This window comes from Leptonychotes weddellii, chromosome 8 (genome assembly GCF_054177405.1).
Source record: "Leptonychotes weddellii isolate Sample4059 chromosome 8, ASM5417740v2, whole genome shotgun sequence".
NCBI classification, from domain to species: domain Eukaryota; kingdom Metazoa; phylum Chordata; class Mammalia; order Carnivora; family Phocidae; genus Leptonychotes; species Leptonychotes weddellii.
The window spans coordinates 11736491-11761880 of NC_138376.1; the positions used below are offsets into that span (position 1 = coordinate 11736491).

General features: G+C 45.1%; 1 protein-coding gene across 6 annotated transcripts in view; it reads right to left on the minus strand.

Annotated features, from left to right (window-relative positions):
* The window catches only part of PHACTR1 (phosphatase and actin regulator 1), a 458880-nt gene that overhangs the window by 108799 nt on the left and 324691 nt on the right, over nucleotides 1-25390 (minus strand). The window lies entirely within an intron of this gene.

A 25390-nucleotide genomic window follows, 5' to 3' on the forward strand; every position in this document is an offset into this window, starting at 1 on the left:
AAAAGGACTGCAAGAATGATCTTACCTGCAATTCTCTGAATTGTTAGTCGAACTAGGGGAACAGCTAGCAATGACAAAAAGGCCACCATTTGTTCTTCTATTCCTAAATTCCTAGTAAGGGAAGCCCTACTGCAACAGCATTTAAAAGGGCAAACCATATTTCTTTTCGGCTTCTTATTTAAATTAGTTTTCAGATAACATCATACAGCCTTTCCAAATAGTTATAACCTGGAGCAGTGCTTGGTGAGGGTGTTATGCAAAGAGAGAGATTTTGCTAACAGAAAGGGTAAATATCGTGTCTATCATTTCAGCTGTTACTACATCTGAATGCAGCTGAAAACGTACTTAATAAAACTTGACATGTTTTTCCCATATGTGTTGATTTAAAACAGAAGAATATTAGAGCTGGCAGAGGCCTCGGAGACCATCCGTTCTGCACCCTTCACGTTATGCATGAGAAACAGAGCTCTTGGGGACTCAGTTTAGGGGCAGAATCCAATTTGGGAAAGAAAATGGGGTTATGCCAAGGACTTGAGTACTTTCAGAGCTTCACTCAAAATAATTATTGCTCTAACCCCTTGTTTTATTTTCCGACACTCTTTTGGGTACATGAAAAGAGTAATATTTTCAGGATTTTCTTACCTGGTGTTTTAAATATTGCATTCTGTACTACTCTCTGCTCAGATGAAGAGGTAATCCACTGGCTATTCAACACATTTCTGAGTTCCTGTTGATGCAACAAATTGCCTGTACTCCAAAGGCTTGCTGTATTTTTTCTAAAATATTCTCATTTTTAAACTCACCCTGAAAATTTTTCTCATTTTCTATTAGTCAAGGAAGCAAGCCATTAAAACCTTTTTTCTTTTACAAAAAGTTCTAACCTAGGATGACATAAAATTTAGGTGGAGATATTTCTCACATTATTGTACTACTTAATCTCTAACACTTCTTTCTTTTCTTTTCCACCAGGTTTGTTTTTTACATTTCCCTTTTTGGGACATTGTTTATTGTCCTCAAGGACAATATAAGGGAATTCAGCTTTCACAGATAGCAGTCCTGGTTCCTGATCAAAAGAGTTTATCCCCAAGATAATTGCTTCTAGACATCAGATATAGGTAGTGCATGGTGACGAACACCAGCTTTTATCCTATTTTATTCAATGAGCATTTGAATGATTAGTTCTTGGAAGACCACCTATATATTCAAAAGTGTATCTCATTTTAGAGGACTCTGCAGAGGAAATCATGTGCACCACTGATTTAGTTTAGCATCCTGAAAGCCTGATCTGTGTGGACCCTGCAGACACCCCCAGTTCCAATTAAGACAGCTGGGTAAAAATTTCAATAGGGTTAATTTTCCCAGCTGAGCAAGTTCATGCTCACTGAGACTCTGGGCTCATTACAGAGGTCTCCGGCCCATGCTTGTCCTAAGGAACCCAAAACTCTAGCACTTGAAATAACTTTTTTAAAGGTCCCTAAAGAAATGCATTCCATCTTCTAATCAGGAGTGATGGCTGTAGGGGGTCACATGGTAAGGAAGGCAGCGAAGGCCAAGAGACAGCCTCTAATGTCATGACTGAGAGCTGACCATGGAACTGTTCCAATGGGAATCTTTCTACATGGCATGTTTCTTACCTAAAGCTGGGTGCGAGTGAATTTTTTAGCCTTCCAACACACAGATCCTGCTCTTGGCCACAGAAACAGTGACACGGAGGGAAACCTGATAAATGGCTTTTCTTTACACTTGTTGAAAAGAATGCCTGTCTGCTGTCAAAACGAGAGGAGTATTCAATGTAACAGACTCTTGGAGATGGTCTGGTCTAAGCCTCACATTTTAAAGATGAGAAGGTAAGGCTCAGAGAGGTGAACACCCTTATCTGTGGTCACACAGCTGGTTACTACCTTGCTAGTGTATTGCACTGCTATTCTTAATTTAACACCCAATTAAAAACAGAAGGAGCAAATCACAGCACACCCTGCAGTGCGACTTTCTCAAGGTCTAATGGGAACCCCATAATGACAGTGCGAGCAGGCCCTGGGCATTTCACTTGTCAAAATCCCTGGAGGTAGGTTTCTGAAATCTATTGCTGGGTGCAGCAGTTGCTTGCCAAGCATTCTTTGGCCTGCAGTCCTAGTGCTGTGTATCTGTGCATCTCCCGCAGGGAGAGGAGTGAAAAATTAATGAGGAGCTCAGAAAAGCTCATTTTCAGGGCTACAGAGATTGGGAGGGCAATGAGAATTGGAAGTGAAGGAAAAAGTTTAAGCTATCAGCCTCAAGCTCTGGCAAATCATATAAATGGGGTGTAAATGTAAATATACCCACACAGAAATGGAAAACCACCAAAGAGCGATTTAGGGAAGCATTGGATCTGAATTATAAACACCCAGGGCAGAACTCTTTGTGATTCATTCATGGGCGCCTCTCCATCTCTGGGATGCCCAAACCTATAGCCATCTGACAAAGAAGGCTCAGGTCTCTCTGAGCTGGCATTTCCTTTTCCTGGAGAAGGACTACCCATCTTGATCTAGATGTGTTTTTCTCTGATCCTGCTTGGGTGTTAACAGCCCACGAGCCTATGAGGATGAGGGTGAATGTGAAAAAAATCAGACACTTTTAACAAAGATTTTCAGAGGATTGTTTTTCTTTTCAACAAGCTCACAGAATTAATTTTCCAAGAAGAAAAAATTCAGAGTTACAAATTATTAACTACTTTTATTGACAAAGCTTGATGTCCAAAGCAGGAGAAAATGGGCACCGATCACTCCGTGTTGGGTACTGAATGTGGGACTCGATCTGCACCTGAATATCCTGGGGACTCTCAGCTCAGGCTCTGGTCTGCACCTGTTCTTTCTCTCAAGCAGGTATTCCCACGGGGAGAGTTCTCTAGCAATTGGTCCATGTGCTCCCAGCTAAGCAACTACTTTCTCTGGACTGTGGTGTTTGGGAGAGGGTACTGGCATTCTTTTGCTAAGTAGGAATGTCTGCAAGTCCATTAATGAGTTGTCAACAGGCCTCAACCCTTACAGACCTGAAAAAATCTTTTAGGCCAATAATGGCTTGCTCACAAACCTCTAGAAGATGCCTAAGGAGAAGAAAAACCTGGTTATCTTTTGAGAGCAAGAAGGCCTTCATCTCATTCACTGTTATGGGTTGAATTATATCCACCCCCCTCAAATTCACACGCTGAAGTCCTAACTCCCAGCATCTCTGAATGTGACTTAATTCGGAAATAGGCCATTAAAGATGTAATTACTCCGATTACGATGAGGTCATGTTAGAGGCAGGATGGACATCTAGCCCAATGTGACTGGAGTCCTTATCAAGATGGGGAATTTGGACACATATACACATACAGGAAGAACGCCACGTGTGAAGATGAGGCAGATATCGGGGTGGTGGATCTACCAGCCAAGGGGTGAAAAAGGTTATCAGCAAACCACTGGAAGCTAGGAGAGAGGCATGAAACAGATTCTCCCTAAGCCCTCAGAAGGAACCCACCCTGCCTATATCTTGATCTCTGAGACTCCCAGGGGATACATCTTGTATTCAAGCTTCTCAGTTTGTGGTACTTTGTTATGGCAGCCCGAGAAAACAAACACAACTGACTCATGGGGTTAAGACTGTTCCCTCTCAAGACATGACAGAAGCCAGCCTGGGCACCCTGCACTCCCAGCAGATGGCCTCTCTTTCATCACGTGATGGGGACTTTCTGGATCCTCTCTGGCCATGAGGACTCTGTCAAAAACAAATGTCTTCTCTCTTCTCATCTCCTACATTCAACTCTTACCCACTCCTGTTAAAAAAGCACCACCAGTCATCAGTCACCCGGGTTCAACATCTCAGAGTTATTTTTGGTTTCTCCTTCACCCCCACATCTCATCTCCCGTGTCCTGTCACCTCTACCTCCTCCATGTCTCTCATCTCTCTGTCTCCTCCTTTCCATTCCCGAAGCTACCACCCCCTGCAGGCTCCAATTATCTCTTGCCTAGACAGTTACAAGAGCCTTCTAACTGGCCTCCCCCTGCCAGGATCTCTACTGCTCCTGGCAGTTCTATCCGTAACCGCCAGGGAGTCACCCAAAGGCCAGCTGTGTTTATGTCACTTCCTTGCTCAGAAGTCTCCAAGGGAAGAAAAGTCCAACTCTGCACTCTTTACTACTTTCCATAATCTAATAATCCTCATATCCCGTCACTTGCCTATTATTAACCCATGCTCCGAACTTCTAGAACACGCTTCTGATTTCCCACCTTGGCGCCTCTGTTTGTCCCACTTGCTCTGTGGGGGGAAGTGACTCTCCCCTGACCGTGTCTGTCGAACTTGTACAGCTGGAAGGACCACAGATGTGGTGCTGTGGTTGAGACTGGGGGCTCGGGCTCTGCAGGGCAATGCACCAGACCGAACTTCCTGCGCTGGCAGTTTCCACAGATGCAAAACCCCGTGTGTCTACAGGGAAAATTAAACAAGGAAGTGCACGAACTGCATTTAGAATAGTACCTGGCATGTGAGGCTTGCCATAACTCTCATCTGCTACTGTTCTCACAAACACTTCTGTGGAAGCTGAAGGGCAGAGCAGTCTTCCGCGACCTCTCAGAACATCTCCGTGAATCTGCTCTTAGGCTACTGAGGTTTCTTTCATAATTTCTTTTGGACATGCCTCTCCTTCAATCCATAGCTTTGCAGCATTCCTTCCTGCCCCTTCTCTCTTACTGACCTTGAACGCGAATTCCAAAGTCCCTTCAGAACCATACTTTGTGTTCTCTGCTCTTCAGCTCTGCTCCTGCCCCCGCTGGGCCAGACTCAAGTCTCCAGGGGGAGGAACTGTATCTTTCATTTTCTCCCCCCCCCCTTTTTTTTAAAGAGAGTGGGAAAGAGAGGTGGGGTGGGGCAGAGGAAGAGGAGAGAGAGAGAATCTCAAAGAGGCTCCATGCCCAGCATGGAGCCCGACATGGGGCTCGATCTCACGACCCTGAGGATCACGACCTGAGCCGAAATCAAGAGTCGGCCGCTTCACTGACTGAGCCACCCAGACGCCCTGACTGTATTTTTCATCTCTGTGTCCAAGGGCCTAACTCAGTGCTTAACATTTAGTAAATACAACACGATGCTCACAAAGCTAGTGAAGCCTGAACGTGGAACCGCTCGAAGGCGTGAACACCCCAATGGGCTGAAGCTGCCGTGATGTCCCCACACAGCTGCCAATGCTGGTCTTTCTAGGAGCCCCACCATTCTCTGCACGCATGTGCAGGTGAGGGCCCCGGTTATTTACCAGCGGAGACCTGTGGTCATTTCTCCGTGCGGTAATTCTCAATCCAGACTAAATTAAGACAATCAAGGCATCACTCCTTATGTGCTTCCAGAGCACCCTGTGTATACCTCAAGATCTCTTATCTCCGAGCCGTGTAATTACTGGCTGCCAGTTCGGTTTCTTCCATTAGTGTGTGTTCAGTGTGGGCAGACTCTGTCTTATTTAGCTCTCATTGTTCTGAGCCTGCCATTTCGGAGATCCCGGGTAAGTATGTGTTGAACAAAAGAATTTGCCAGAGAAACCTGAGCTAAAGAACAGGGCACTGTGAGCCACTAAGTAGCATCAGACAGAGAAAAGATGCTCCTTTAGGGTTTTTTTTTTTTTTCCCCCAAATACTCCATTGTTAAGAAGGTTTATCTGATCAAATACTATTATTTCTGTGACATAAATCTGAAAAGAGTGAAATTCTTAGCTGTATTCAGATAATTACCCTGGCCTCGGATCTAGCTTGACTTAGGGTATTTTGTTTTCCAAGCTTGATGTGGGGAAGTCAGAGAGCAGAAAGCTCCCTTGGCATATGACCTTGAGCTACAAAGTGCTCTGCTATGGGGCAGGCAGGCAGCCCAGGCTGGGAGCCTGCAGCTTGGGAGGGTAGAAGACAGATATGAATGGATCCTGGCCAGACACTACTGGGCTCCCAGCACGGCTGGAAAGGAGAATTCTCGATTTTCTGTTCAGAAAGCAAAACTAGGCTTATAAAAAAAGAAGAAAGAACGGCTTTAAGAGCCAGTTCCCATCTCTTGTAAATGGTCTCATTGTGGACAGATGAAGGCTGGACAATTTCTGCATCTGAAAAAGAAGTGCCTATTGGAGGAGAGGCCAGAAACAATGTCAGCCTGTTACTAAATAAAACCACTGAGTGACTGACGAAAAGAACTTCAAATCAGTAACAAGTAATGGTATATGGATTGTTACCAACACCTCACTCTAAGGCACAGCTTTCTGTTTTGGTGCTGGCAAATATCAAAATATCGAGCGAAGGTCAAGTGGGCTGGGGTGCCAGGCTTCTAGAGTTCAAATCTTGGTTCTGCCTTTTTACAGCTGTGTGACCTCGGGGCAAATTGCTTACCCTCTCTGTGCCTCTGTTCCCCCATCTGTGAAATGGGAATAAAATAGCTCCTGCGTTATATGGGTTTGTGATGATTAACGAGAGTTAATAAACGTGAAGAGCCTGGAAGAGTGAATGGCACATAAATAATACATGTGTTCATACACTAGCATTAAATAGGCAAACATCATGTGTGGCTATAATCCAGTGAGAATGTACCTTCTGATTATTTTGTATAAAACAACACATACCTATGGCAACCCTTCAGCTACAAAAAAAGGAATATGATGAAATGCCAAGCCCTCCTCCTTTGTCTACTATCCACTTCTACTCCCTGAAAACCACTACACTCGTAAATGTTTCTTCCATATTTTTGCGAAAAAAATTTTTTTTTACTCAGAAACCAAGAGGTGTATATACAGTTCTGTCCTTTAGTTAATAACACTTTTTGTCTTTTGTGTTTTTGAGTACTGGAAATTTGCTAAGAGAGATTGCAGGTGTTCTCATCACACACATAAAATGGTAACTATGTGGGCAGATATGTTAATTGGATTTTACTACATATGTATCAAACCATCATGTTGCATACCTTAAATATATACAATTTTTGTTTAAAAAAATAAGGGGGTGGCGCCTAGGTGGCTCAGTCGGTTAAGCATCTGCCTTCAGCTCGGGTCATGATCTCAGGGTCCTTGGATCGAGCCCCGCATTGGGCTCCCCGCTCAGCAGAGAGCCTGCTTGTCCCTCTCCCTCTGCTCTTACCCCCTGCTCATGCTCTCTCTCAAATAAATAAATAAAATCTTTAATAAAAAAATAAGGGGGAAGTCAAAGTCAAGAAATAAACAGGCATGAATAAAGCTGTACATCTTAAAGTTCTCTCAATATCTGGAGATACAAATCTACCTGGTGTTTTTTATGGCTCTATTTGTACTCCATTGTGTAGAAAGACCATGATTTATGTAACTAGCCCTGACTGATGTCCTTTGTCTTGTTTCCAGTTTTCTAATATTATAAACAATCTGTAAAGAACAACCTTGCACATCCATCTTACTGTAATTCTGCACACATACATGTAGGTTAAATTACTGCAAAGTTACAACTCCTTCTGGGCATGCCCTTCCTCAAGTCTGTAACTTTGCAGCATCTTTCCCTGCGTCTAGAATCTTTCCCTGCCTTCCCAACCTTTGTTCGGTTGATGAATTGCGAGGTCAAGAGTAAATGCATTTAAAATTTTGGTGGGTGGCTCAGTCGGTTGAGCCTCTGAGTCCTGATTTCAGCTCAGGTCATGATCTCAGGGTTGTGGGATCGGGGCCCTGCGCTGGGCTCCCTGCTCAGCACAGAGTCTGCTGGACATTCTCTCACCCTCCCTCTGCCGCCGCCCCCTCCCCCCACCCCACTCACACACATGCGCTCTAAAATAAAATCTTTAAAAAAACTTTTTTGGTTACTTTTGGGGAGCCTGGCTGGCTCAGTCAGTTGGGTGTTTGCCTTCGAATTGGGTCATGGTCCCAGGGTCCTGGGATTGAGTTCTGCATCAGGCTCCCTGCTCAGCGGGTAGCCTGCTTCTCCCTCTCCTCCCCACTCGTGCTCTCTCTCTCGCTAAGAAATAAAATCTTTAAAAAAAAAAAAAGATTTACTAATTGAAGAAATGCCAATTTTCATATAATTCACCTTAACTAAAGAGCTATCATGAAACATTCAACTATTTCCTCAAGTATTTCATTTTGTTCTTGTCAATCCTGTTATCAGAGACTGTTTGTAAATAATGTATCTTTTGCGGTTTTTGCTTGTTCATACTGGTAACGATATCCAGCTATCTTCTAGCTGGCTCTTACTAAAGTTCTCGTTACAGTTCAGGTATTCTGATGGGGAAAGTGTTAGACTACATGTGGGCTGCCACATGCACACGAGGAGTTGAAAATGAGCTACAACAGAAGAAATCTGTCCAAATGGAGGCCAGTGGTCACGGTTTTGCTGAGGCCACCCTGAACAGACTGTCCAATGTTGGCACATCCTAGGAAAGAGCCCCCCCCACCTGCTTGATTTCTCGCTGACTGCACTTAAAACTTAACCCCATGTGTCTCTCTATTGCAACCCCGAGAGTGTGAAGTCATTACTCCCCGCATCACATCACTACCTTTCTGGAAAGCAAGGGCTAAAAAAAATATTCACACCCAGTGTGCCCCTGAATCCGTCTCTACCCTAAAGAAAAAAGTACGTAAGATGGAAACACTACATACACAGATGGTAGGGGCCGGTTATTTATAATCGCATGCACCCAAGGGAATGTGTTACAGTCGGGTGACTTGGCTGACTAGGAGCAAGAATTCTACTATAACATACCACTACGTCAAAAAATTGAGAGGGAGATAAATGATACGAAGGTTTTGCTTTCATCTACGTGAAATGATTATGAAAGAATGCAAGCAAATATACATAAATGATCGTAATTTGGCACGGTGTCAGGATGAAGGGTGAATTTTCTCTTTCCAAACTGGAAGGGGATCTATTATTTATATTTAAAAAATCTCTCTTGAGTTTGCTATTTAGAGTCTAAATAAAAAATTTTGACAGTAATTACCTTATATAGGGATGCAGTTTGTGATGAATGTGTTAAGTGACTTGTTTAGAGATATTTTGTTATATACCTATGATTAGAATTCAACACACAAGAGTCCACCAGTCCTTCCAGAAACACTACAAACCGATGTGACTATGGCTGTGAGGGAAGGCACACGATTACCAAAATCTCTGTAAATATCTATCTGACCCAGATCTATCAAATGCTGTTTCAGTCATTCATGAGGCTGGTGAGAATTATCCTCATTGTAACTGCAGATCTTCTGGTAATGAATCTTTCCAGTTGTCCATGCATGAAATAGCTTTGTGCTATGATGGATAAATTGTATATTTTTTCTTCTACATAGGGATATGGTATTGCAAAATGAGGTTGTAGAGTATTACAAGTCACAGCTGCTTCATACAATCTTCACAGAAACGTCTGGAAATGTAATTAGCATGGTGCTCTAACCACTGCATTAAACAACCCCTTCCTGTGTGCCGAGAAGCGTTTAAAAGCCCTTTTCATGGGCTTTTTTGACAACGCTTTGCAGTGGTAGCAACCAGCTTCCTACAATCTCAGAGCATCTCACGGCTCCCAAGAAGCTAGGGAATTTTAAGCGCAGCAATGTGGAATGGAGCAGCTTTTCAGCGGACACACAGAGGCTGCTATGCCATAGAGGAGACATTTACTCTCTTCAGAAACTCACACTCGCTTGAGGACAAAAATAGACGAAACATTGCAACAGTCTTCTGTGCCAAAATTGTATCTGAGTCTGAACATCATGAGCACTGCTCCCTGACTTCCCACAAAGACCCCTCACAACGCTGCTTAATTAGAACTCACTGGGATTAGAGGGAAGGCCCCCCCGGACATTTGGGGTTAGCACCCACATCCTCCTTTCTCCAGGTCAGACTGCCCCTCCAGGCAGGTGCGTGGTACACAACGCTTTCTTTCATCCATGTGATTTCATTAATATCTCACACATTTCCTATTCACACAATGCCCCTGATCCCACTCTCCCTTGGGCTAACAAAGAGGAGGAGGAAGACCTTTAAAACTGACCTTCAAAAACCATTTGATTCATGTGTGGGTCTGTTTTTCCTATTAAGGTTACTTGATATTTTCAAACAAGCCCCAAATTCTAATTGTCTAACATCTTCCCTGTAACTTTTACAACTCAACAAGGGAACCAACAACAACAAAATCAATCAACCAACAAAGAACCCATTTTTTTAAAGAGACAAGTTAACATACATCACGTAGGTATTTTTCTTTGCCTCAGGAATGCCAGCATTACTCATGGAAATCATCAAGTCCTATTTCCAGTATTATTTTGTTTCCTTACGGAGATCAGCTTTCTGAATTCAAGTGTGTTTAACACCTACCTAACCTAGATATACATACATCTTAACGTTTTCACTCTTTACACTTGCAAGTCACATGGACCGGTGATATTTCTGAGCAAAGCCCAGGAGACTTTGAAGTGAGACAGGCTTGCATTCAAGTCCTCTAGGGCTTCACCATTAACCAGCCGAGTGATCCTGGGCAAGTTACTGACCCTTCCTAAGCCTCCTTATCCTCATCTACAAAACAGATGTTAGCAGTAACGGACTCATAGGACTGGAGAAGCAGTAAGAACTACATTGCACCTGCTTTGGTATTTATCATTCAGTGCCCACTGATGGTACATTCATTACAGTCAGCGATTACCACTGTTACTAGTTGTGCTAGTGTTATTAGGATGATGTTTGTAGTGAAGCAAAGGCCCAAGATCTCTGGGGAAACCCAGGCGAACTTCTATATTAAAATGGTAGTGGAGAAAGGAAAGGGCATGTCTATAATCAGAACTGGTTAAAGAAAAAAAATTGTGACGTGATTCTAAGGTGTTCCCAGAGGGAATGAGGATTCCTTTCTGAGCGTCAGGGTGCTTTTGGAGGGGAAGCCTGTGAGGGCAGAAAGGAGGCATTTGGTGTGTGCATACTTATTTGGGGGATTGTGGGAAGGTCCTGCAGAGGGCTGGCCTCGGGGTGGAGATCTTTACAGATTTGAATTTCTGAATTCAATGGAATTCTGCTTATGGTCTGTGGAGTTCGGAGTCCAGTGCTGCCGGATGCAGCCAGCAAATGTCTGGAAACTTAATGAACTCAGGAGACAGCTGAGCTTCAGAGAGGATAATGAGTGCTCCCAGAAGAAAAGAGGAAGGAAAGAATGAGAGGAGAACTAGAGCTAGGGAAGAGGAGGAAAGAAAGAAGACGGAGCTGCACAGGGGGGGCGGCACCCAAAGGCCAGGGACAGGAGGGCCTGGAGGTGGGGACACGCACAGGGTCTGCTGGCCTGGCGTGCCAACAGGTGACTGGCGCGGTCCAGAACCTCAGAGAGTGAGGGACGTGTTGAGGACGACAGAATGAATTGCCGGTGGAAGAAAGTGGGACAGAATTTCTGATCAAGACATCCAGCAGGTGAAGAGAAGGAGGGGAGGCAGACACAGAGGTTGAGGGCTGGGAACGGAGACATGCAATTCGTCAGAGATGACATGGGACTCAACCACCATGAATTCATTTAGCTGAAATGGCAGGCAATTGAGTGCCTTTTCGTGTTCTTCGGAGTCTCGGTCCCATTTTCTCTCGCGAGTTAACTGGCACTCCTTTTCTGTTTGTAGAACAGAACCGGCCTCCGAGTCTGTGGCTTATGGCTAGGCGGTCTTGTACAGAGTGGTACAGGGTGACCACACCCCCCGCTTCGCCTGTTTCAGGCTCACTGTCCCAGTCTAGGTAGTGATGGCCTCCCACGGTATCGTCAAAAATGGCCAGGTTTGGAAAATAAAGTATATGGTCATCCTGTTTACCCCTTTCTCTATTTTTTCAGCATTCCGACTGGCCCCAGAGCTCTGATTTTCCAACGGAGACTACACCCACGTTGTTCCACCCCGCCCAAGATCACCTTTTTATAAATCACACATGTTTTTTTGCCCATGAGGTAGCCAGAGGAGAAACAGGATGGTGCATTTCCTCAGAGGCCATTGTGTTTGTTCACTTCATTGTAAATTCATAGAGGGGAGGAAATACTCGTCGGTACCTAGGAAAACACGGGATAAGCTCCCGCTCTGTGCAATTCTGCGCTGTGTCTGAAAGCAGGCTCCTATGCCCAGGACCTAAATCTAAGAGAAGCTGATCAGAATTGTCACTTTATACACACACCCTATCCAAAGACTATGAAATAGTCTTTCCTTAGTCTTCAATGCTTGTTTTTTAATGCATTTCTAGGAAAAAAAAAAAAAAGTCATGACAGATAAAAAATTACATATAACATTACATATGAGGTACTGTTTTAAGAGCTTTCCAACATTCTTTTTTTTTTTAAGATTTTATTTATTTGTTAGAGAGAGAGAGTGTGTGTGAGCACAAGCAGGGGGAGCGGCAGGTAGAGGGAGAAGTAGACACCCCACTGAGCAGGGAGCCCGATGTGGGCCTCGATCCCAGGACCCTGGGATCATGACCTGAGCCCAAGGCAGATGCTTAACCAACTGAGCCACCTAGGCGTCCCTAAATTCTTCTTCAATCCTCACAACTTTATGAGGTGCCAGTTTTATTCCTATTTTAGGCAAGGGAACTGAGCACACAGCACAAAAAAACTTGCCTGAGGTCACATGGCAGGTGGGCTGCAAGGTCTGTGTCCCAACCCTGGTCCTGTACCACCTGCCCCACTCAACTCCCGCTTGTCATCGAAGTCAGTGGGCCAAGCACACATCCCACGATCGGCACTGTAAGGCTGGTGTCCCTTCAGAATTAGTGCTGCAAACGTCTGGCTGTCAATCTAGCAACCACTCCAGAGGCCTGTGTGATCACCGTCTGCTTGCCTAACATACACACAATTTGTTCCTAGAAGCCCTCGCTGAGAAACGTCATGTTCCGCTGAAAATACAAACTCAGTGGTTTTGAACAGCATCTGTCTGAAGCCAGTATCAGTTTACTCTTTCTTCGCCATTCAACAAACGGGAAGCACATGCCACAGACGTGGCATCGAACTAGATAGTGTGGGACACAAACGAAGATGAGTAAGCTGTTAGCTGCTGCCTTGAAGGGCATTCGAGAGAGATTCAGACTGTGACTTCCAGGGTCAGTGTTCATGGATGAGTTCTCTTCCTTCACAAGTTGGCTTTGCAGGGATGTGTCACAAAAGGAAAATGGTCTAGTGAATCACTGTGAAGTGTAGATGAACTGCATGTGTGGAAGCATCTGAATCATGAGTGCCCACACTCACGGATCTGAAACACTTTATAGGTGACGAGACTACAGGCTACGTTCGAATTTCTGGTCTGCCATTTCTAACTAGAAATTATCTAGCCCCTCCAGACCTTGGGTTCTCCACCTGCCAAATTAAGTTAACAATAGCATGGAGGTCTGCTGTGCAATGAGGTTCTCAAGGCATGGAAAGGGTCAAGCGTATTTCGCACACACGGGAGACACAAGAGCGACTGCCGCCATTGTTCTCCATGTAGAATTGGTGAAGCACATTCCACCTGGGAAGAAGAGAATGAGCAGCAGCTGTAGCCTTGTTACACCTTGAACAATGGTGTAGCTGGCTTCCCTAGACGCCACCCAATGACCCATGCTCCTGGCATTCACACCCTTGTTTAGTCTGCCCCAACAATGAATCTGGGCTGGTCCCACGACTTCTTTTAACCAACAGAAAACCATGAGTGAGATACTGGGCCAATTCTGGACTGAGTCTTAAAAGGCCTGGCAGCTTGTATCATTGCATTCTTGGAGGCCCCAAGCTTTCCTGCTGGAGAGACCACAGGAAGAGAGCCCATGGAATGGCACTGAGAATACAAGGAAGAAAGGAGGGGTCCAGCTTGCGCCGCATCCCGGTGAGCCTCCTGATGACCCCAATCCCTGTGTCTGCTGACATAGGAGATCCCAAGAGAGACTGAAGAACCACCCAGCTGAGCTCAGGCTATCATCAGGTCACAGAAGGACATCAAGTTGTTGCTTTAAGTCACTACTACGCTGAGGGGTGTTTTGTTACATAGCAAGAGATAACCAACCCCCAAAAACACTGCTGCCCAAATAACTAAATCATAATTAAGCACACAATGTCTTGGAACCTGACCTGTGTACAATTCAGACAAACTGAAAAACAATCATGAATGATGGAAAGTCTCTCGAACGTGGGGACCTTGTGTTCTGTGCTTCAGTAAATGCCCTCACTTCTCCGCTTTCAGATCTTGGGAAACAGAGGAGCTCAAACAGCTGGCTGGCCACCTCGCTTTTAGTTCCATATGAACTTATTAGGCACCCACTATGTCAGATGTCTGCTCAATCCCAGGAGACAAGGAGGAAAAGGCAGGGTCTCCTCTGTCGTTAAGGATTTTATAGCCTTGACACATAAGAAAAGAGTGATGGACGAAGGTCACCTTGAGAGGAAACAATGACATCTTTACCATCCTAGCCCCAGGAAGGTGCCGATTTCCAGAGTCTTTAGTCTGTATCAGAGATTTTTTTTTTTTTTTTAAACTGGGCCATCAAGTCTACTTTGCCTTCCAACCCCTAGGTGTTCCCTTTGAAGGTCATGATGGAGATGCAGGTAAGAACATTCTCTGCATGTCCATGCTCAGCTTGTTTCTTACAAGAAACTGAAGGATCCAGTTACCCACATAGATTGTGTGATCTAGCCAGATGCCGAAGGCTAGACAGCTTGATTTGATGATTCCTTATTAAAATCAGACGCATGCTAAATAGTCTCCAATTATTTGCATGTTTGTTTTTCCTAGTCACAAGAAATGTCATTCCTGAAAAATGTGTGGAAATATATTCATTTGGCTTCACAGTCACTGTGCTGATGTTTCTATTTCCCTTGGAATGTGAAAGCCACGTTAAGGCAAACTTTGCATCTTGACATAATCCAATCAATCTTAAAAAACACCTCCCCCTCAAGCTCATTTCCCGTTTTGGTGACTGCTATGTAGTTCTCTTTCTCCCTCCTGGCCACACCTCTTAAAAGAAGTCTACCTCCTCCTCTCTCATTCATACCTCCACCATATGCTTCCTAAGTCCCGGCCAGAAGGCTTCCCTGAAACTGTTCTCCCAAGGACACCAATGACATATGGTCACTAAACACATGGGATATGTCACAAGTCCTTACCATCCCATCAGGACCCGCCAGAGCGGCCCCTTCTCCTTTCCTGAACTCTCTCCTGTCCTGCGCAGGTGACGGTACCAGTCCCACCTGGTTTTTTTCCCTAGCTCTCTAGTGGGTCTCGTCAGTCTCCCCAAAGGCTCCAGTCCTGTGTGCATAGCTTAGAGGTCAGTGGTCTTCAAGGTGTTGCTCCTGCAGCCCTGTTTTGCTTCCCGCTTCATATTTTCTTCTTGGAGTTTCGATCCCACGGCTTCAAATGAATCCACAGGCACTCATGACTTCCGGATCTGCATTTCCAGCCAGACCCCTCCTGATCCCAGTTCTCTACATCCAATATCCTTCAATCTGGCGTGTCTCAGAAACACACGAAAGGCAGCATACCCCCAAATAAATCGTTTCCCCTACCAACCCACCCATCTTCAGTGTCCCTGATGGGGTGAGTGGTACCTCCACCTATCTAACTGCTCAGTGGTTCTTTACTCTCTCACCCTCCACGACCAATCTGTAATCAAGTTGTGCTCATTCTGTCTCCTAAAGATCTCTTGGTCTTCAGTGCCTAATGCCGCTATTTTAGTCTGGGCTATAGTCATCTCTCCCCAGCATCATCATCAACTACCCACTTCCTTCCAACAGTTTCCTTGTGACTGAAATCAACAGGAATACTCAATATCTCACTGGATTCCATGATAGCAAAGAGATGTCCCCTTAACTGTATCACAGTTTTCTCTCATTCCACAAATACACAGAAGTAGATTCTAAACTTGAAAATGATGTTTGGTCACACTCCAAACTTTTCCCATTATAAAAATGATCTTTCTAAAAGGCGCGTCCTCTGACAGCTTCCATAGGATGCTGCACTGGGATAAAATCCAGGCTCTGTAACAGACCTCATAAGGCCCTTCATCACGAGCGGATCCTTGCCTACCTCTTCATCCTCATCTCTTACTATTCCGCTTCTCCCCCAACAATCCTTCTCAAACCACAGCCTCCCTTTTAAGCCGTGGATTGGCAAGCTCTCCTTCTCTCTTCTCCAGACTCTCCTACGCTCTGTTCTTTCCACCAGGAGAGAGGATTCCCTCATATTCATTGCCTAACCCCTTGGTTAAACATCCATTTCTCTAGGGAACCTTTCCTTCTAACCTGTAACTCAGCTGGGTTTGTCTGAGTTCTTGGAGCCCCCGGGTGTCTCCTCTAGGATCACAGATATTTTACTATAATTGCTGGCTTTCTTATCTATTTTCCCCTCAAGACCATAACCTTTGGGAGGCAGGGGCCCTGTCTATTCTTGTTGTTATAGTTTTGGGGATAATGGTGGTGCCTGGCGCATAAACAAACATGCCATGCCAAGCTGGTGTCCTTACTGAACTCTCTAGCTTACAGAAGTTTCAACACCTAAGTTCTGCCCAAGTAGAAACATTACTTTGTTAGTTTGAAAAGGGGACTCCCAGGGAACACCAGAGTTAGGGTGCAAAGGCCCACACCATCCCTCAGGAGCACACGTGCCCGGTCACGAGCGTCCGTGTTTGCAATGGATCAATTTCACCTCTCTGCCTGAGTGGGAACAATACAAACTTCAGCCCCAGAGCTGTGCCAGTGATGATCCCCAGGGCCTTCACACCGGGCAGAGCTGGTCTTATGCTGGGTATAGAGGCAATGATTGCATTAACAGTGATCTTCAATCCTGCATGACAAAAGGATGTCAATATGAGCCTCCATGAAAACCTTAGGGTTTCTCTCTCTCTCTCCCCAAGTGCATACGCACTTCCCTTATCACAGGACGTGCTAGGAATTCCTAGTAGCAAGGACCCAGCAATGTGGGGTTTGCATGCCAGCCAACCACCCTGGATATCAGCCACGGGTTCTTTCTGAAGGGCTCCGAAGCCCATCACACCACGTCCAAAGGCAGAATCTAATTTAGACCGTCTTCCTTACCCAAGGAGCAACAATTATTCGAAGAGCAACAATTCCGGAGACACGGATTTCCCAGGAAGGGATTCCTGGAAACGAGTGGTTGCTAACGTCATCAGTGACTCTGGGTGAATCAATGCACGAAATAAAGGAAGCAGAGTGTGGCCCTGAGGGAGAGGGGCAGCCAGCAGCTAGATGAAGTAGTTAGCTCATAGGCCAGGGGGTTCAGGGTTGGCTCCCAGCAGAAGCTGGGAGACTTGGGGTGAGCAGAAGCTACAGCAGAAGGGCAGAGGGGCTCAGTGCGTGGAGCTCCATGCTCATGAGAGCACCTGTATGTGTCCTGCCTACAGACACCACCACGTCAGTATCATGCTGTACAGAAAAAGCTGGGCTAAAGCACGCAGGCTATTCCTGGCCCCGTCAAGAACACGAGGGGTGCCCCCAGCGTATTCAGGTCTGGCCCTTCCTTATTGCCGGCAGTTCGGTGGGGCTGACACAGACAGACCGATGCCATGGTTCACGGGTCCCCAGTCGTGTCACAGGGGAACAGGCCATCAGTGAGTCCTATTTCAAACCTGCCACCTTATCCCACCAGTACAATAGGTGCATGCGCTAATAGCTGGAGTGAACGTCTAAAAGGCAACCTCTGACATTCTATGAATCACTTAGGTTGCGGTACTTCAAAGGTGTGATGGACGGAAACAGCTCCATTTGGAAACGGGAAACAGAGACTCTTTCCAGGAAAATGTTAATTCAGAAATGAGTTGAATGCTCAAAACCAAGCAGAAAAGTTCCTTTTGCTTCTTGATTGAAGACAGCAAATTAAATCGGCGCTCAATTTGGCAAATAAGGTATGTGTGTCTTTTGGCAGATGGGATCGTTTACCAGGTTTTCAGTAATTTCCTAACTTATTCCTTTACCTCAGCCACTCACTTCCACGGTTGTAGCTTGTGCTTTGTCTCTACTTTGAAAACCACTAATTCAAGATGCAGCTCTGTACCAGGTGCCGCTCCCTGCCCTTCTAGCTTGCTTCTGGCTACCAGTCCCACCAATGGTTTTAAAATTCTTGGACTCCTTTGGAACCCCAAGTCTATCGACTTTTCTAATTGTGCTCAATTCACTGGACCCTTCCTTTTTTATCCAATTTAAAGTCAATACTGTAGTGGATTAAACCATATCCCTGCAAAGCCCTAACTGCGTACCTGTGTGTGTGACCTTACTTGGAAATAAGGTCTTTGCAGATATAACTCAGTTAAAGGTCTCTGAATGAGATGACCCTGGATATCGGGTGGACCCCACATCCAATGTCTGCTGTCCTTACAAGAGAAAGGAGAGGGAGACTGGTAACACAGAGAGACACAAGGGAAAGGTCTGCCTTGAAGACCAAGGCAGAGATTGGAGTGATGTAGCCACAAGCCAAGGAATGCTAAGGATAGCCCAGCAGCCACCAGGAGCTGGGAGAGAGGTGTGAAACACACTCCCCCTCAGCATCAAGGAGGAACCAACCCTCCAACCCCTTGATTTCAGAGCCGTAAGGGAATAAATTTCCGTGGTTCTAAGCCACTAAATTTGTGGTGACTTGTTACGGCAGCCCCAGTAAATGGATGCAAATGCCCTAATCTCCTCTGCTCCCCCACCCCCCACTTTTTAATCCATCTGGCAAAATTCTGGTGCAGAAGGACCCAACTGTCTGCTGCTTTATCCAGAGTTGTACTGGGACAGCCAAAGTCACTGGAAAAAGTGCCATGTAGGGTCATAATCATCAATCTGAAACCGGCTTGACTGTGCAGGCCCCCTCCTGCCCTCCCCATGTAGAGAGGAGCTGACTTATTACCTGGAAAAGCTCAGCTGTCAGATGGAGTCATTCCCAACCCCCTCCCCACCCCCCCAGCCCCTCTGCTGCCTGGCTATTTCAGCGCAGGAGGTCTTATTCCCTTTCTGATACGAGCCCTGCTGTCTGTGCCTTATATCCCACCCACCCCTAGCTTCTCAGCACCTTACCCCCTCTCTCCTCTCCTAGATCTTCCTACTCTTCCTCTCTCCTGGATCCCTCACACTGGCCTGTCACACTTACGTCACTTTCATCATACGATAACAACGACAAATCAGAAGGCAGGCAGACAGCCCCTTGCGATCAAAGCACACACACAAGCCCCTGGAGACACGTGTCCCTTTCCTCCAGCGTCCACCCCGTCCTGCGTCTTTTCCCCACTTCACAGCCAGATTCCTCCAAAAGCTTATCCCCATTTCCCCGTTTCTTAATTTCTCACTCCACACTAATCTGGCATCGATCCCCCAATAATCCACCGGATAGCTTTTGCTAAGTCATCAGTGAGCCCCAGTAGATCAGAATCCCTAATGTCAACAGGTGTTTTTCTGTATTGCACTTGGCTTCTTCATGGTACTGAACGTGGTTCATCATACTCGCGTTGAAACATTTTCCCTTCCTGGCTCCTATCACACTAGATTCTTCCCGTTTTCCTCCTACCTCTCTAGCCACTGCCTTTTTTCTTTTTTTAAAATTGAAATATAATTAACAACACAGTGTTATAGTACTCTCAGGTGTACAATGTAATGATTCAACAATTCTATACATTTCTCAGTGTTCATCATGGTAAGTGTGCTCTTAATCCCCTTCACCTATTTCACCCATCCCCCCCCACCTTCCCCTTTGGCAACCACCAATTAAAAAACGGGCAGAGGACCTGAATATACATTTTTCCAAAGAAGACATACAGATGGCTAACAGACACAAGAAAAGAGGCTCAGCATCATTAATTACCAGGGAAATGCAAATCAAAACCACGAGACATCACCTTACACCTGCCAGAGCGGCAAAAAACCCCCCAAAAACAAAAAAACCACCCAAGAAGTTACAAATATTAGGGAAGAGGTGGGAAAAAAAATACCCCTTATGCACTGTTGGTGGGAATGCAAACTGGGGCAGCCACTGTGGAAAACTGTATGGAGGTTCCTCGAAAAATTAAGAATAGAACTACCCTATGATCCTGCAATTCCACTACTGGGTACTTACCCAAAAAAAAACCAAAAACACTAATTTGAAAGGATATATGTGCCCCTAAGTTTATTGCAGCATTATTTACAATAGCCAAACTATGGGAACAGCCCAAATGTCCATCCATAGATGAATGGATAAAGAAGATGTGGTATATGTACAATGGATATCACTCAGCCATAAGAAGAATGAAGTCTTGGGGCTCCTGGGTGGCTCAGTCATTAAGCGTCTGCCTTTGGCTCAGGTCATGATCCCAGGGTCCTGGGATCAAGCCCCGCATCGGGCTCCCTGCTCCGTGGGGAGCCTGCTCTTCCCTCTCCCCCTCCCCCTGCTTGTGATCCCTCTCTCTCTGGGTCTCTCTCTGTCAAATAAATAAAATCTTAAAAAAAAAAAAAAAAGAATGAGGTCTTGCCATTTGCAACAACACAGATGGAGCTAAAGTGTGTAACACTAAATGAAATAACTTGGTCAGAAAAAGTCACTGCCTTTCGATCTCCTTTCCAAGTTTATCCTCCTCTATCCAGTCACTAATGATGACAGTCTTTCTTTGTCTCTAAGGCAATCTTTGGCCCTCTTTTCTTTCCATTCGATACTTGTTCCCTAGCTCAGCTCCTACATGGTCATCACTCTAACGTGGATATGCAAAGACCCAAGATTTACGCACCCGGTCCAGACCTCTTCTTTGCATCCCAGATATTCAACTTCCAGCTTTGGGTATCACAAAATCAACTCCAATCCACACCTAAAATGAAAATCATTTCTCCCCCACCCTCTCACCCCTTCCCCCCACTCCTCCAAGCCTGCCACTCTTCCAAAGCACTCGTCTCAGGAAAGGCCGCACCATATACCCTAAACCAACACTAGAGTGTCCAACGTGAAACTTGTCTCTCTCCCTCCTAAATCCAACGGGTCATTAAGTCCTGTCACTTACTCCTTAGAACATCTCCCAAATCCATCCATTTCTACTAGCAAATATTAGCCCAAGTTACCATAATCTGCACATGGCCTAACCGGTCTTCCCGGAGCCACTCATACCCTTGTCTAATTTGCTGGGCAAGATGAAGGCCCAGCGAGGGTCCCACCTTTGGTGACCTCTCCAGCCTCAGCCGATACTGTACTCCTAGCTCTCCACTCTCTCGCTGCTGGCTTCCTAGCTTTCCCAGCCTGTTCATCCCTATTTCTTCTACCACAGGGCCTTTACACAGGCTGTTTTGTGGCCTGGAGTGCTCGTTTTCTAAATGCTTACTCCTCCACTAGATGTCAGTTCAAACTTCTCTTCCTCAGGATTGCTTCTCTGATCCCTCAGACTGCATCAAGTGTCCCTCTCATTTTCCCAAGTACATTTTCTTCACTGCCTTTGTCACAATTGTGATCCTACCTGTATTCTTGAGTTTTGATTGTCTGCCTCTCCCACTAAACTGAGCATGCCACAGGGTCACTGACAAGGTCTGGTTTTGCTCACAGTTATAGATCTCCAGAGCGGGTCCAGCTTCTGCATGGGTAGGCATTCAGTAGCGGTTTTTTTTTTTTTTTAATTTTTAAAAATATCGCGTTGCTCACGGCGCTAGGTATGCGGAAATGCTTAGAAGCACAAAGGGAATGTTGGCACGTGGCAGATCTCCAGGGCCAACCCCCTACCGCTTCTGATTTTCTGTCAAGAGGAAATAAAAGCATAACTCAGCGGCATCTTCATGGTTTATTCCTGCCAGTTCTATTTTTCTATAAATACAGTCCTCATTTTCAAGGAATTTGGAGAAGACGGTTGCAGGGGACTATTTTGGGGGAGGCGTTGCCTGCTCTACTTTGGAGGGGATGTTATCATTTGTCTTTGTTCCCGGAGCAGCTGTGGGGGTGTGCTGTGGACACCCACTGCTGACCCCATGCAGGAAGCTGGGCGTGTCAGGCTAGCTTCTTTGCAGGCCTCGGGCCGGGCCTCGGAGGACAGGCTGCAAAGCATGTAAGGATCATGTCCCGGCGGACCTGTTATTTTACCTTCTAGCCATTACTGTGTTTCCCGAGGGCTATGATGCACAGCTGTTTTCTCCTCCAGGGTTTTTGCCACCATCTGGAGCTCAGTCTCGGGGGCTTACTGCTGAAGGCCTTGTCAGGACACTGGCCTTCGGCCTGGAATAGGAAGGATATACGAGCAGCACAAGACACGGGTAGGCAGAGCGTTGAAAAATGCATACAACTGTTGGTGCCAGAATTGAGGGAAGTGTGGAGATTATAACTTTCCAATGTCGTTTTCTTATCGTTGTGCAACTTACAAAGCAGTATTTCTGGGCGTATCTTTGAAGACGTGGTATACCCAGACGCACCTGTCCCATAACTTGAGTTACAGGAAAACTACAGGATTAGCTAATGATGGCACATTGTAAGTGTAACTCACTGTGGAAATACAAACAGGCCAAGGATGCACTGTGCCCATGCCCTTTCATGTGTTTTTAAAAAAAAGTACAATTTTAAATACAAATGCATACTATAATTGAATATATGCACTTTGTCTTTGTATTTAAAACTGCAGACATTATTTTACATATGAAAGGGTATTACATACACACACAGATAAGACAAATACATGCATACCAGCTAAAACTGGCCAACTGTTAACCACCCCATAATCAATCAGTCGTCCTGTATATGTAATATTTAACTCTTATCAATGCATAGGAAAGTTTGTGCTTCAAAGTTTTACTTGAATATATATACAATTTATCATGTTAAACATCCTTATGTTGTCCACCATTTTTTTTCTCCTTTGGGCTAAGAACTGGCACCATAAATTTCTCCAAAAATAAGGAATAGTATTTCTGAATCCAGTTAAATACAAAGGTTACTCTAGTGCAAACCACTGACTTTTTAAAAAAACTAAAATAGCTTCACTCAGTTCATGTACCCCTCCATCTATCTGGACATAAAGATATTCCATAGTATACCCTCAACATTTTCTACTTCAGGAGCTAAATGTCTCTTTAAAAAAAAAAAACAACCTACATACAAATGTCACATTCAACTGCCAAATTAATCAGTTAGGCCAGAGAGATCACAAGAACTTGCTAAGAATAGTTAATGATAAGAATGATTCAAACTGCAACTTTGCCCATCATATGTTTTAATTTTTTTTCCCCAAAGAGTTTTAAAGGAAAACAATGATCAACCTTTTAATGATCCACGAGTCATCTGATGTCCTTGTATTTGCATTTGTCAAAGGACCAGTTTTCCAACATCTTGAAGAAGTCGGCAAGAAGCATCCGAGCTTTACCTTAAGGTCTTGCCAAACGGACACAACAAACCTTTTGATTTGCCAGGAGGAAAGGCATCTGCCACACCATCATTCAGGGATTCATGCTGATGAAGGGCCATTAGTTAAATAAGTGTTTGTGTTATTATAAGCCATTTTCCACAGCAGAGTCAGGAAGACCATTGTAAAGGATCTTGTGGAAACTTCGTGTTTTTTTTTTTTTTTTTAAAGACTTATCTATGAGAGGGAGACAGGGAGAGAGTGAGTGTAGGGTGAGGGGCAGAGGGAGAGAATCTCAAGCAGCCTCCCTGCTGAACACGGAGCCCAGTACGGGCTCAATCCCACCACCTTGAGATCACGACCTGAGCCGAAACCAAGACTCAACCAACTGAGCCACCCAGGCGCCCTGAAACTTTGTTATTTTTTCCAGGGTTTACAGAACACTCCCTTTTTCATTCTTCAAGTATCTTACACCTCACTTTGTCTAAAGGATATATTTAAGATTTCTCCAGAGGCAATGGTCTAGTTTCACCCTGGGTGGGGGGACACAGAGGAGTCATCCATTTAGGGTTTAGCTTGCATGTCAATCTCTCAGCAGCGTTTAGCAATGCATGAAAGGCCTACAGGTTTTATTACACCTGCACAATGACCCTGAAGGTGCAGAATGCAGAAGGTGAAGGGACTTAGTCCCAGGGATGACAGTTTTGAGATTTCTGGAATTCGGAGGTTTGTTCTCATCTCAAGAATTAACAGATTATAGCAATAGGACACTGGGGCTTCCATCAAAGGAAGAGTCAGAAAACATCAACTGGCAAGGTCCATGAGAACTGTTTCAGATTTCAAAGCTTTTTGCAACTTTCCTATGTTTGCTATTCTCTTTCATTCCCCAAAGCAATTAGCATTAAAATTCCCAGATCCTGGGGCGCCTGGGTGGCTCAGTTGGCTAAGTGTCTGCCTTTGGCTCAGGTCATGATCCCAGGGTCCTGGGATCGAGCCCCACATGGGGCTCTGTGCCCATCGGGGACTCTGCTTGTCCCCTCCCCCCACTAGTGCTAGCTCTCTCGCTCTCTCTCTCTCTCTCAAATAAATAAAATCTTTTAAAAAATAAAATAAAATAAAATTTCCAGATCTGCAGACTCAAGTTCAGGTACTACCAGGAGCCCTACCTCCTACTTCATGGTTAATTAGGGGTTGAGGAAGAGGGGAAGGTGACCAAGAAACAGAAGAAGTGATGATTCTCAGGAGGAGAGTGGGCAGGTTGAGTTTTTGAGGATGAAGAGGACGGAGCAGATGAAAGACTGGAATGTCGGCCTGGAATGACCTGGGCATTTAATGAGCAACATCAGAACAAAACAAACAAAAAGCATCTGCATAGCTGTTCCATCATCTTCTCTCAAACCCGACGGGGGTGGGGGTTGAATCAGACCTATTTCTTTATACACTTCCCTCTGCACACTCCTACTCATTTAAAATAGATCCACATAGCATGCCACATAAACTCACAATTTTAAGTCATGTAAAGTACTGTTCTTAGCCCTATTCTACAGATGAGAAAACTGAAGTACAGAGATAAATAAACTGAGCAAGGTCATATAACTACCAAGTATCAGAGCTGGTGCTTGAACCCACACAGACTGACTCCACAGTCTAGGCTCTTCACCCCTCAGCTAGGCTGACTTTCCTCCAATTCTTCTGCTGCCCACAAAGCCATGAACTATAGAGTTGTCCCTGCCGATACAGTGATGCTTGGTTTTCATTCTCCTGTGTCTTCCTGCCATGTCCAACAATCGTTCATTCAAGATTTTCCCTCCATGGAATAACCTATTCTTATCTGCCAAAGACCATATGTAACTTATTCTCTGCTGTGTGTTGATTTTTACCACAGCAGTGAAAAAAAGGGCTGAATAATAAGAAATGGGTTGTCAGTGGTGGAATAAAAGCATTCAATTACAGAAAAGGTGGAATTCTTTTTTTTTTTTTTTTTTAAAGATTTTATTTATTTATTTGACAGAGAGAGACACAGCGAGAGAGGGAACACAAGCAGGGGGAGTGGGAGAGGGAGAAGCAGGCTTCCCGCCGAGCAGGGAGCCCGACGCGGGGCTTGATCCCAGGACCCTGGGATCATGACCTGAGCCGAAGGCAGACGCTTAACGACTGAGCCACCCAGGCGC